This window comes from Euprymna scolopes, chromosome 19 (assembly GCF_053919585.1).
Source record: "Euprymna scolopes isolate OS-2025 chromosome 19, ASM5391958v1, whole genome shotgun sequence".
Taxonomy (NCBI): Eukaryota; Metazoa; Mollusca; class Cephalopoda; order Sepiida; family Sepiolidae; genus Euprymna; species Euprymna scolopes.
Genome location: NC_136500.1, coordinates 36,709,341 through 36,721,723, shown reverse-complemented (window position 1 = coordinate 36,721,723; position 12,383 = coordinate 36,709,341). Strand labels below are relative to the sequence as shown.

The window sequence follows — 12,383 nt, the reverse complement described above, 5'->3', positions numbered from 1 at the left end:
GATGTCAACGAATGATTTAAGTATGTGTTTAGGGAGGTCATTGATGTAGATCAGGAAGAGAGTTGGGCCCAGGATTGACCCCTGAGGGACTCCAGCATTTATATTGCAGACCTCCAATTTTTGTCCATCTACCACTACTCTTATGAGCCTATCGGAGAGAAATGATTTAATGATTGAGAAAACATTTCCAGTTATACCGTAGCTGGAAATCTTGTGAAGTAGACCCTTATGCCATACCTTGTCGAAGGCCTTTGATATGTCAAGAGCAATTGCCCTAGAAAGGAAGCCTTTGTTAAGAGATTCACTAATCCTGTGGGATATAACCGTCAGCACATCTGCGGTAGATCTTGCAGAGCGGAAACCATATTGTGTGTGTCACTAAGAAGGTTGTTCCTGCTGAGGTGGTTGACTATTTCTCTATTTAATATGGATTCCAGCAACTTATTCATAACACACAGGAGACTTATTGGTCTGTACTGACAGGGAGATGACTTATCACCTGAATTCTTAAATACAGGGCAAACTGATGAGGTCTTCCAGGGAGTCAGAAAGCACTTCTCCTTAAGGCAGCACTTAAATAGTTTCGTGAGTATGGGATCAAGTTCTGGTCGAAGCTTTTTTAACACTATAATTGGGATGCCGTCAAGGCCAGTTGCTTTACTGAAATCAAGGTTCTTGATTAGCTTGGCGACTTCATGCACGGATATTTGTATGTTACCTAGCTTGTTCTGTGTTATAGGAGGAAATATGGTGAGTTGATGGCCTTCGTCGCATAGGGTAGAATTAGCTGCAAAGTTCTTTGCAAATAGTTTGGCCTTGTCTGATGCTGACGAGATGACCTCTGGTCCATTGATAATGGTTGGGATAGAATGCACACTTCTGTTCAGGATCCTATTTGTTATTTGCCAAAACTGGTGGGAACCAAGCCGCTGATCAGCTACCTTGGATTTAACAGACTGGGCATATAGCTCTCTTGCATTTTTTATTACTCTTTTACAGTGGTTGCTGGCAGTCCTAAAAGCAGCTTTAGTCTCAGTGCATCTATTACGTTGGTAGCTATGGAAAAAGTGATTTATGTGCGCGATAGCAGCAGCACATTCTGGGGAGAACCATGGCTGGCTGTTAGGTTTTTGTTGGAATTTTTTAGATGGTATGAATTGGTCTATGCCTACAATTAACCATTCGGTCCGATCTGATACTATAGAGGATACTTCCTTTTTAAACATGGAGTGCAGAGGTAAATCAGATATGAATGTACAGAAGCTATCCCAGTCAGCCATAGAGTATCGGTATACAGTACGGTGAAGGGGTACGTCTGGGGACTTCTTACATTTCGTTTTTATCTTAACTGATATGATGGAGTGGTCGGAGGATCCTAGAGGAGAATGAACGGAACATGAACATAGCTCGGGGGAAGTCGAGAGGAAAAGGTCTAGGAGGCTTGCATATTGACCGGGTGTATCGGGCACATGGGTGGGTTCGCAAACAATTTGAGTGAGGTCATAAGCAATGGCAAAATCATGACAAAACCTCCCCTCATCGTCTGTCTTATTTGAATGGGTCAGCCATTCCACGTTATGGACGTTGAAGTCACGACAGATGTGGATGTTAGCCGAGGGATGTGCAGACAGTATGTGGTCTATTTTCTCAGATATGCTCTTAAAGATAGTAACTCCACTGTTGTGGGACCGATAGAGGGCAAATATAAATGCAGTGGTGTTAGCAAGTGCAACCCTGAAGCACATATAGGGTAAATTAGGATCTTCTCTAGAGATATCCCTGCTACACGGGAAGCCATCCTTAATGTAGGCACATATTCCATGCCCATGGCGATCTTGGGGGTCAGATTTAGCTGTTAAGTTAGAGTATCCGTTAATTATGAACTCATCTAGGGAAGTGGTCGGCCCTGTTCCAGTTTCACTTAGAAATAATATGTTCGGTTTCATCTCCTGTAATTGGGTTTCAACCTCTGGAAGGTTGAAACGTAGACTCCTGATGTTGGAGAAGGAGACCTGGTAGTAGGGGTCTATGTTAAATAAATAAATAAATAAATAAAAATTACTTTCAAGAATTCAAATTCAAGAAAATTTGGTCAATGTGCACTGGTTGTACAACCTGTTTATTCTGGAAGCCATTCTTAACATGGGGAGGTTGAAAATAAGAAAATGCCTTTCAGAAAAAACACCCCCAACTTTCGGAATAAAGACCGCCCCACCCCATGTTAAGAACGGCTTTCGGAATAAACAGGTTGGACAACCAGTGCACATTGACCTGGATTTTTTTTAAAGTTTCATCTTTTGTCAAGATTTTCCAGCGGATACTATTGAACCCTAACCTAGGGTACCACTTCCATTGAACTAATTAATAAAATAAAATAAAAAATGTCCTGTGTCCGGTGTGAATGCAACTACATCGACACAATGTCAAAATTTAACAAACAAGTGCGCACACATATGGAAGTGGTATCCCGGGTTAGAGTTCAGTAGTATCTGCTGGAAGATCTTGACAAAAAACAAAACTTAAAAAAAAAAAAATCTCGATTTGTTCTATAATAATGCCCTGAAAAAGACTGAGGGTTTACTGCTTTGAAACATGGCCGCCAGTGATTTACATTGCAAAGTACAAGTATTTATATCTCGAAAATTATTTGTCTGCGCTAATTTTCACTGCGATATTCGTTTTCAGCATACCCGAAAACCAGAAAAATTGGTCATTTTATTGAAAAATTGTACGGCGTCTTCAGTTGGGGTAACGGATCACTTTGACCAAAAATTCTTTATCTATAAAGGCGTTGAAACGCCACCCCCAAAAAGTAGATTTTGATTTCTTTTTAGGAAGTAAACTACGCTGGGTTACGTCGGGGGGGGGGGAGAAAGAAAGAAAATAGCCTAGGGGGCAGAGTTAGACAGACACAAGGGTAAAATCCCTTCAACGAGTATTGAGATTATATGAGAAAATGGTACTTGTACAGTTTAATCAAGACAATCAAAAATTAAAATATCGAAAAAAGGTTATATTGTACGTATCCGTTATGGAATGAAGTTCCCCGAAAAAAAATTCACTTAATTTCATCAAGTAGTTTTTGTTTTACAGCGAAAAAACAATTTGTTATGATACCGAGCAAAAGGTTGAATTTTTAGGAAGAAAAGCTAGTATTAAAGATGGGGAGAGAGTGTCGGCTCTTTCGCTGGGGGTTTGTATTACTGTACACATAGATTCGAAAAAGTTGTCAAAAAACAAATATATAACAAATATAATATATATAATATAGTATAAACTAGACAAAATACTGTTAGAAATTCGCTCAATATATATTACCGTGACACAGGTTGACATATATTCGGTGTTTTTTTAATAGTATTTTGTCTAGTTTATTATTTATAACACCTTTTCTCGAACTTACCATGTTTAAGAGAGAGTCGGCCGCCATTTTGAAGTGTCCAATACATCGGTAAACACTGCATGTTTTTCGAGCTGAATAAATATGTTACATTGAATAAAAACACAAAAAATATATCCAGTTTGGTAGAAAAAGAAACTTATCTTGCCTTTGATAACATTTATTTGTTATATATTTGTTTTTTTTGACAACTTTTTCGAATCTATGTGTACAGTAATACAAACCCCTATATTTTATCATGGGTGGCCATTTTGTAAGCACAAGCGCGCGCACATGATTCACGCTATTAAAGTGGGTACAGTAAATAAACTTTTAACTTGAAATGCCCCCTAATGTATAACATAAGAAACAGAAAAGAAACATTTGTAATGCGAATGCGTACACAGCTTTATTTTCTCATATAGCCTCAATACGCTTTGAAGGGGTTTTACCAACACAAGGTCGCTTTGAAATGTGGAGAATCTTGTTCTCCCCAAAAGCTTACTTTGGATTGGGACAAAAAAGTTAAAGGATTTACCCGTCACTAACAACCAGGAGCAAAAACACTAAAGTATCGAACAGATACTACATGTTGCTCCTAGCTAATAAATAAAATAAAATAAACAACGAATTGGAATTTATGTACTTACACACTTCAGAAGATTAGCATCACTTCATCATTTAAAAATAATCAATTTAAAAAATCGGATACCAAAATAAAGATAAACATTGTAACGTTCAAAGAAAATTCAACCCATCTCCGGCCAGCAATTGTCACCATAGCAACAGTCGCTTATATCATCGCACATATTCCGAAAAGCTTCTCGATTAATTATTATTATTTTATTATTTAAAAATTTTAAAAATTGATAGTAACGAACAATATATTGAAATAAATATTTTGAAAGAAAAAAGAAAGCTATAATGAAATCGTTTTGTTTATCTCATGATATTAGCGGCCTCTCAAAACGATGGTTTATTTTTTGTAAAATATTTGTGCTCATTGCTATTTTTTAGGTTTTATGAAAATACGAATTCATATTTAGTGATTTTCTTTAAATTTTCCACAGTATTGAGTTGAAAGAAGTCAAGCAGTATACAGGTAAGTATTATTTATAGCATCCATTTATGTTTACGTCAGTGTTTGTAAAAACACTAGAATATACAAGCAAGAAGAAAAAAAAAACTGTAACTAAGAAATACCATTCTTTTTTTTATTAACTTTTTAGGTGCTTATGCAGAGAAAGTACCGTATTGAAATAATGACGTTATTATTTAGAAAACCATTCTTAACATGATGAGGATGTTTTGTAACTAATCTGGGTAAAACTTGCAGAGAACGCGGTTTTACGATTGTTTAAAAAAACGGAACGGAAATTTTAATTTCGTTCCGTTTTAAAATCGGTACACGTTACGCCGTTTCGTTACATTGCGTCCAACTCACTTTCATATCACTCTTGCATAATTTGACCCAAATTATCGTGAATTCTCGTCAAGCACGGATCGGGCGAGACCGGCAGCGGCAATCATCGGTGTCAGCCGAGCGTCGTCACAGACGCAGACTAACAAAAAAAAAATAAATAAACCGGAAAAAATAAAAATTGCAAATAATAAAAAATAACAAAAAACGGTCAATATCAAGTTTCTTTCCAACTCCATAAAAAACTTTAAAAGAGCGACTTTAGGTTTTCGGTGGAGCTGAAAACGAATATAACGTTTACATTTTGGGCAGATAAGTAGTTTTTATATGAAGAAATTACTTTTTCCAAAAGTGGGGGATCACTTTCCTATATAAATTTAATGTAAAATGAGCACCCACTTTCTGGCCATCTAGTGGTGCTAGAGGTGTATCAGAAATTTGGAGGAATTTTTGACACCCCTAACACAAAACTGCGAATAAAATATAAAAAAAACTCGTAATTTCTCTTTTAAAAGTGGGTTGTTTATTTTCTGTATGGAATATACTTCCAAAATAAACTATTAAAGTTGTTTAAAAAATAATAGAAATATTATTTTTTTAAAAAAAGTGTTTACAAAATGCCGGCGTGCCTTCATGCAGCCATTTTTTTACGTAATAAAATCAATAGAATTTTACAAGTTAAATATTTTTCAATTTTTAAACTTTAAAAATCTCTTAAAATTTATCTATGGGTTCAATTTTTACGATATTTTCAGGAGCAATGTTAAATTTTATGCTCTTTCCAATAGACCAAATATAATATTTTAGGGTATTTTTTTTTTTTTCAAATTCAACCCCCCCATTTTGAAATGTCTATTAAAATTTTAATAATTTATGTGCCAAAGTTTTATATATCACAAATTGAAGATAAAACATCAATAAAAGAAAATATTCTAATTTAAAACAAAACAAAAAAAAAAGAATAGTTTCTTGGAAATTTACCTGTAAAGTCTGTGCGAGCCTTTTCTAGTCTCGCACAAAAACAGACATTATTCACATTTCAAGCTATATTACTTGTCATATACATGCACACACACAAACATACACGTCCACACATGTACATATATTCACGTTCGCGTACATACTCACATTCACGTGTATATACACACACGTACGCACACAAGGACGACGTCACTTCCTTTCAATGGAAATCCACACATGTGCAAAGACAACCGGAAACAAGTATAAAACAATAACCGGCTTCTTCCTTTTAGGACCAGCTCTCGGACTGAGAGGTTTGACGAACCATCGCCTCCCGAAAGGGAGGCGCGTACCTCACACCACTTGCTACTATGTGGGGCAAAAAGCTAACAGACCGTACGTACACATTCTCACTCTTTCTCTCTCTATCTACTACTGGTCCCTGAGAACACCACCGCGTAGCTGACGGTTAACATGGAGCACAGTTTAACTAATGTCAAACCCTCTATCCTTTTTCTTTGTCTACACGCTGGACTATCATTCTCATTTCTACTATATTACTCACTTCTTTTCCCACGCGCGAACAAACGATAGTGACCCGAACTTGAGATGAACACACATTTCCTTTCCTTTCTATAACACCAGTCCCGCAACGAACGATGATTACACCCGCGCGGACATGAACACATGTTATATCTAAAACATTCATTTTTTCAACAGTAAATAAACGATACGTTTATCTTATCCATCAATTGAGTTTTTGTTTCCTTCAATTCCATTCGTTTCATTATTCTTTTGTAACGGGATTAGGATTTATACAACACTAGCCCTCTACAAGTCCTAAGTGTAAAACCTTTTTTTTTTTTTTAAACCTCGTTGATTTTTTTTTTTTTTTAAATGAAAGCTCGTGTTATGCTTACATCGTCAAGTAAATACCAAACGCTGACGGCAAATATTTCTATTTCATTGAATGTTTTCTTGTATTAGATATTAAAAAAAAAAAATTTAGTCTATAAAGAAGTATTAAAATATATCAATCAAAAGCTTGTGTATTTCATTAAAAGAATTTCTTGGGGAAAAACTTATAAGTGAATGTTTGTTTCCTTTTTAACTACGGAGGATGAAAAATACTAATTTTGGTTAACACACACAATAAAAAAGAGAGATTATTTATGTCCCTTGGACGAATCCGTACTTCATAAATTTTATTTTAGCAGCAGCAGCTATTTACAGCTTTGCGCAAAACACGTTGCGAAAATGCGATTTTCTACGACCCTCGCTTTAAAAAATCCTTTTATTTAAAAAATACATGGAATTTAAAATATAAATATGGATAAATTCTTAACAATGAAGGATGGAATTACCCATTTAATAGCATATTTTTTTAAGTAAGTGATTTTTTGGCATTTATATATATACATATATTTATAAGCAAGTCAAAATATGTTGATTTTCTTTATATTTTTTTTAAAGAAAATCGCTTAAAAAAAACAAATATTGCATAATTTGCTATTAAACCTGTTCTTTTTAAAAAAAAATTTGGTCTGTGCTCCTTTAATTGAAAAAAAAAATTAGGGTTAGAATTACATTTTTCAAGTAGTTATAAGCTTTGAAAAATAGAAGTTGAATTATTAAGGTTCTGATCATCATTTTTAATGGCCACTTTCTGATACACCTAGTGGTGCTAATGCAGAGAGTGATCCGTGCTATTTTTTAAATTGTATTTCCACGTTTACTTAAAGTTTTATGTTTTTTTTATTCAATTGTAAGGTTAAAGTACACCCTTCCCTCCCCATCCATGTTAAGAATGGCTTTTTAAATAATAACGTTATTATTTCAGCGCAGATCACTCTCTGCATGAGTACCCACCTAGTAATTTTTTCATATCATAAAACAAATTTAACTGTGATATTCGTTTTCAGCACCCCTGAAAACCGACGCTGTTCTTTTTTTTACTAAGAGATTTGTCCATTTTTTTCATCTCATAATTTAGGACGCTAATTATGCTGTCAGTAAGTTTATAAAAACATACTTTTGTTTTTCGTTCTTTTTTCATTATAGAACTTGTATAATTGTTAACATGTGCTTACAGTTTAATATGTCACAAAAATTCTGTTTACATTAGGGTGCGGGTGGTGTTGTAGCGGTCGCCACAACACCACCTGCCCCTCCTCCGCCCCACAACACCACCTGCCCTCCATCGCCCTTAATGTAAACAGAATTTTTGTGAAATATTAAACGATTCTTCTGCTCGGTTAATGCCAGCACGTTACTTACCGAAAAACAGTTAATTAAACTACACCTGTTAAAAACTATACAAGTTTTATAATTGAATATCAACTACCAAAAAAGAAAAAAAGTATATTTTTGTAAACCGCTCGTGTAAACTTACTGACAGCATAATTAGCATCCTAACTTATGAAAAAAAAAATGAATGAATCTCTTAGTAAAAAAAACAGCGCCGGTTTTCGGGGGTGCTGAAAACGATTATCACAGTTAAATTTGTTTTATGGTAAATTACTAGGTGGTTATAAAGTGGGTGCTCATTTTAAGTTAAATTTATATAGGAAAATGATCCCCCAGATTTTGAAAAAGTAATTTCTTCATGTCATGAAAACTATTTATATGCCCTAAATTTAAATGTGATATTCGTTTTCACCCAAAAGTCGTCATTTTAAAGTTTTTTTTAGGAGCTGGAAAGAAACTTGGGTACTCCTTGGACGTTGAGTTACATGGCGACCAGCAGAAAAATTTAATGGGAAAATGTTTACTTAAACTACAACAGAACACTGACCGATAAATTTTTTTTTTAGGTTTTCGGGGTCACTGACAACGAATCTGATATTCAAACCCGTCACAAATTAAGTTTTCACGAGCGGTCTACAAAAGCAGTTTTATTTTTTGTTTTTTCATTTTTTTTGGAGGGGGGGGGGGTCAATTATAAAACTTGTACAACATTTAACAGGTGTTTCTGCAGTTTAATTTACCGTTTTTCCGTAAGTAACGCGTCGACATACACCGAGCAGAAGAACTGTTTAATTTTTCACAAAAATTCTGTTTACATTGGGCAGTGGAGGGGCAGGGGGGACGGATAGTGTCATGCTTTTGTAGACCGCTTATGAAAACTTAATTTTTTAGATCAATTAAAAAAGCATCAAAAACTACGTAACACAGAAAAATGAACCACATTTTGTTTTTGAAAACTTTCTTGTTATTTCAAATGTCTGCTAAAAAATTTTTCCACAATGTAACAAGTCACCTTACTACGCGCGTCCATGCACGAACGCATCATGTAAGAATAGCATAAACGATGACGGTGAGTTGGCACAAAATAGTGCGGGAGTTCAGGCATTAATACCATGCAAATTGTAAATTTGCGACTGGTTTGAATATCAAATTCGTTGTCAGCGACCCCGAAAACCTAAAAAAAAAAAAAATTTTATTGGTCGGTGTTCTGTTGTAGTTAAAGTAAAGCATTAAATTTTTCTGCTGGTCGCCATGGAACCCAACGCCCAAGGAGTACTGAAACTTTACATTGACCAAAAAAAAAAACCTACCTTGAAAAATGAAAATATGTTTATTTATTTATTTTTTTGCAAAATATTTATCAACAGAAAATATTTGCTTTTTTCTTCAAGAAAAGATTTCTGGTGATGCAAAGATAAGTGGGTCCAGCAGACAAGCCTCGTTCTGACATTCGGAAAATTTAGGTTAACAACCATGAAGCTACCAAAAAGTAACCCTTTTGAATGAAGATGGATATAAACAATATTTTTAAAATTAATTTAATTTTACTTAAAAACAAAATGTAAACATATATAAACAAAATATTTTAGAAAATAATTTCTTAATTTTAAATAAAAATTGATTGTCAAGACTTTTTTTTAAAATAATTATTGAAAAATATTGCAAAGTGTTTACATAACTGGCTCTTTGGGATAATAGGGGCGCCTGAAAGCTCTTTTTTTTTCTTTTTTTTTTTTAAGTTTGAAAAACAAGTATTGTGAGAATTAATTTCCTCACATGCTTTAGAACTCGGCAGAGTTCAAAAAGGACAAACGGAATAAAGCAAGCCTTACCTGAGGTGATGAATTTCAGTCTTCTTTGGTAAGATTGCGAAAAATATGCCCATTTCTCGCGTCTCTGAGAGTCTGGTAGTTTTTTTTTTTAAGTGTTAAATTGCTTCTCTTTGGAGAAACTAGTATAAGGGAGCAAAAACCATTTATTTATGGTATCTGGAAGAATAAAACTCTATTAACGGAGCTGAACTATTTTAGTTCTAGGAAAGACGATATTCGCCTAAAAAATTCCTATCACAATAGGAATAAATTCTTGGTTAAAGGCAAAAAAAAGGGAAATGGAGCTCCAAGCATGGTTGACCTTGAGGCAGTCCCTTTTAGGGAGCTACTTAATTTAGCATCTGCCCCTAGCAGGGTTTGTTGCAAAGAGAGCGAAAATGTCTGTAGGTTTTAAAAACTGTGCATGCAGGATGTTTCCTGGAGGACCAATCAAAAGCCTGAAAAGAAGACATGGCATTCAGTGCCTCAATCGTCTTCTCGTGTACAATTTTCAACAGTAGTGGCTAGTTAACTTAAAATAACAAGAGCGCACGGCTAGGTGTATCAGAATTTTGGGGGAATTTTTGACACCCCTAATACAAAACTGCGAATAAAATATTAAAAAACTCGTAATTTCTCTTTTAAAAGTGGGTTGTTTATTTTCTTTATGGAATATACTTCCAAAATAAACTATTAAAGTTGTTTAAAAAATAATAGAAATATTATTTTTTATTTAAAAAAAAAAGTGTTTACAAAGTGCTGGCGCGCGTTCATGCAGCCATTTTTTTTACATATGAAATCAATTGAATTTTATGAGTTAAATTTTGTTTTTCAATTTTTAAACTTTAAAAATCTATCAAAATTTTTCTATTGGTTCAATTTTTACGATATTTTCAGGGTCACTGTGAAATTTCATGCGCTTTCCAATAAACCGAATATAATATTTTAGACAAACTTTTTTTTTTTTAAAATTAACCCTCCCATTTTGAAATGTCTATTAAAAATTAAATAAGTAATTTACTCATCAAAGTTTTATATATCACAAATTGAAGATAAAATATCAATAAATAAAATATTCTAATTTAAAACAAAAAAAGTGTTTTTTTTTAAATTTACCTCCCAAGTCCAAAGTGTAAAACTTTTTTTTTTTAAACACGTTTTTTTTTTTTTTTTTTTTTAAGTGAAGGCTCATGTTATGCTTAGATTGTCAAGTAAATATCGGATGCTGACGACAATTTTTTCTATTTCATTCAATTTTTTTTTTTTTTTTTTTTTTTAGATATTTAAAAAAAAAAATTCACTCGATAAAGAAGAAATAAAATATATTAATCAAAAACTCATGTATTTCATTAAGAGAATAAAAAAAAATCGGTAGAGTGGGGTTTTTTTTATAGGCAAAAACTTATAAGTGAATGTGTTCATTTTTCATCTAAGGTGGCCCCAAAATATTAATTTTGGTTTACAGCACGCAACAGAAAGAGACATTAATTGCGGCGCTTCAAAGCCACCAGAAGGTAAACTGGAAGAAAATCAGACATTTATCTCCCTTTATTTGAACAGTGAAAAACATCTGAGTTCGCGTTTTGTTTTTGTTTTTTTTTTTAATCCTTGTTTAAAAAAGTATTTTATTTAAAAAGGACATGGAATATAAGTATAAATATGGATAAGTTCTTAACAATGAACAATGGAAGTATCCATTGAATAGTATTTTTATAGGTAAGTGATTTTTTGGAATTTATATTTTTTATAATCGAAGTAAGTAAAATTTCATTGATTTTCTTTGAAGAAAACCGATTTAAAAAAACAAATATTGTATAATTTGCTATTAAAGCTGTAATTTTTTTAAAAATTTGGTCTTTGCTCCTTTAATTGAAAAAAAAAATTAGGGTTTGAATTACATTTTTCAAGTAGTTATAAGTTTCGAAAGATTGTTGAATTATTCAAGTTCTTATAACACATTTTTAATGGCAGCTTCTGATACACCTATCACATGGCGGAAATTCTTCAGGGTTTAAATGTATTGTAATGCTTTTATGGTGGTTGAAAAACGTTTTTCAGTCACCATATTACTTCCTATTTACTTGCCTCCCCACGAGGGCAGAGTTAGACACAAGGAAAAACGAAATGGTGAAATATAAAGTTAAGCTAAAAGTATTTTTTTTTTTAAATTCAAAGAATTAAAGAAAAAAATTCTAAGAAATCTTGAACATTTATTACTATAAACATAATGAAAAAGTGCAAATAAAAAAATAATTACAACCAAAGGCAAGATAAGTCAATGAAAAAAGGAAAACACATTTTTTTAAACAGCAAAGTTCAAATGTTTTTTTTTTTGCATAAAGCAGTTCAACGAATTTTTTTTTTTTTAATAAAGAAATATTTTTGTAAATAAAACAATTCGGAAAGGTTAATTTACTTTCTATATCCATCATTCAAAGGGTCAATAATGGTAGAAGCACCGGTGTCACATGTCACGTGACCTAACTGTTCAGATTTTTCAGAACGAGGCTCGTCTGTTCAATCCACTTATCTTTGCATCACCAGATTTTTTTAACTGTATAATTGT

The 12,383-nt window shown here is 33.3% G+C and overlaps 2 protein-coding genes across 3 annotated transcripts in view; one reads left to right on the top strand and one right to left on the bottom strand.

Annotated features, from left to right (window-relative positions):
- LOC145303530 (coiled-coil domain-containing protein 87-like) overlaps positions 1-4,166 on the bottom strand; it is a 175,654-nt gene extending 171,488 nt beyond the window's left edge. For both annotated transcript variants that reach the window (XM_080144985.1, XM_080144986.1), the window contains exon 1: positions 4,030-4,166. The gene's annotated coding sequence lies outside the window, so the exon portion shown is untranslated. The remainder of the gene's footprint in view (positions 1-4,029) is intronic.
- A 177-nt stretch (positions 4,167-4,343) lies between these two features.
- LOC145303531 (tRNA (adenine(37)-N6)-methyltransferase-like) overlaps positions 4,344-12,383 on the top strand; it is a 38,014-nt gene continuing 29,974 nt past the window's right edge. The window contains exon 1 of the mRNA XM_080144987.1: positions 4,344-4,481. The gene's annotated coding sequence lies outside the window, so the exon portion shown is untranslated. The remainder of the gene's footprint in view (positions 4,482-12,383) is intronic.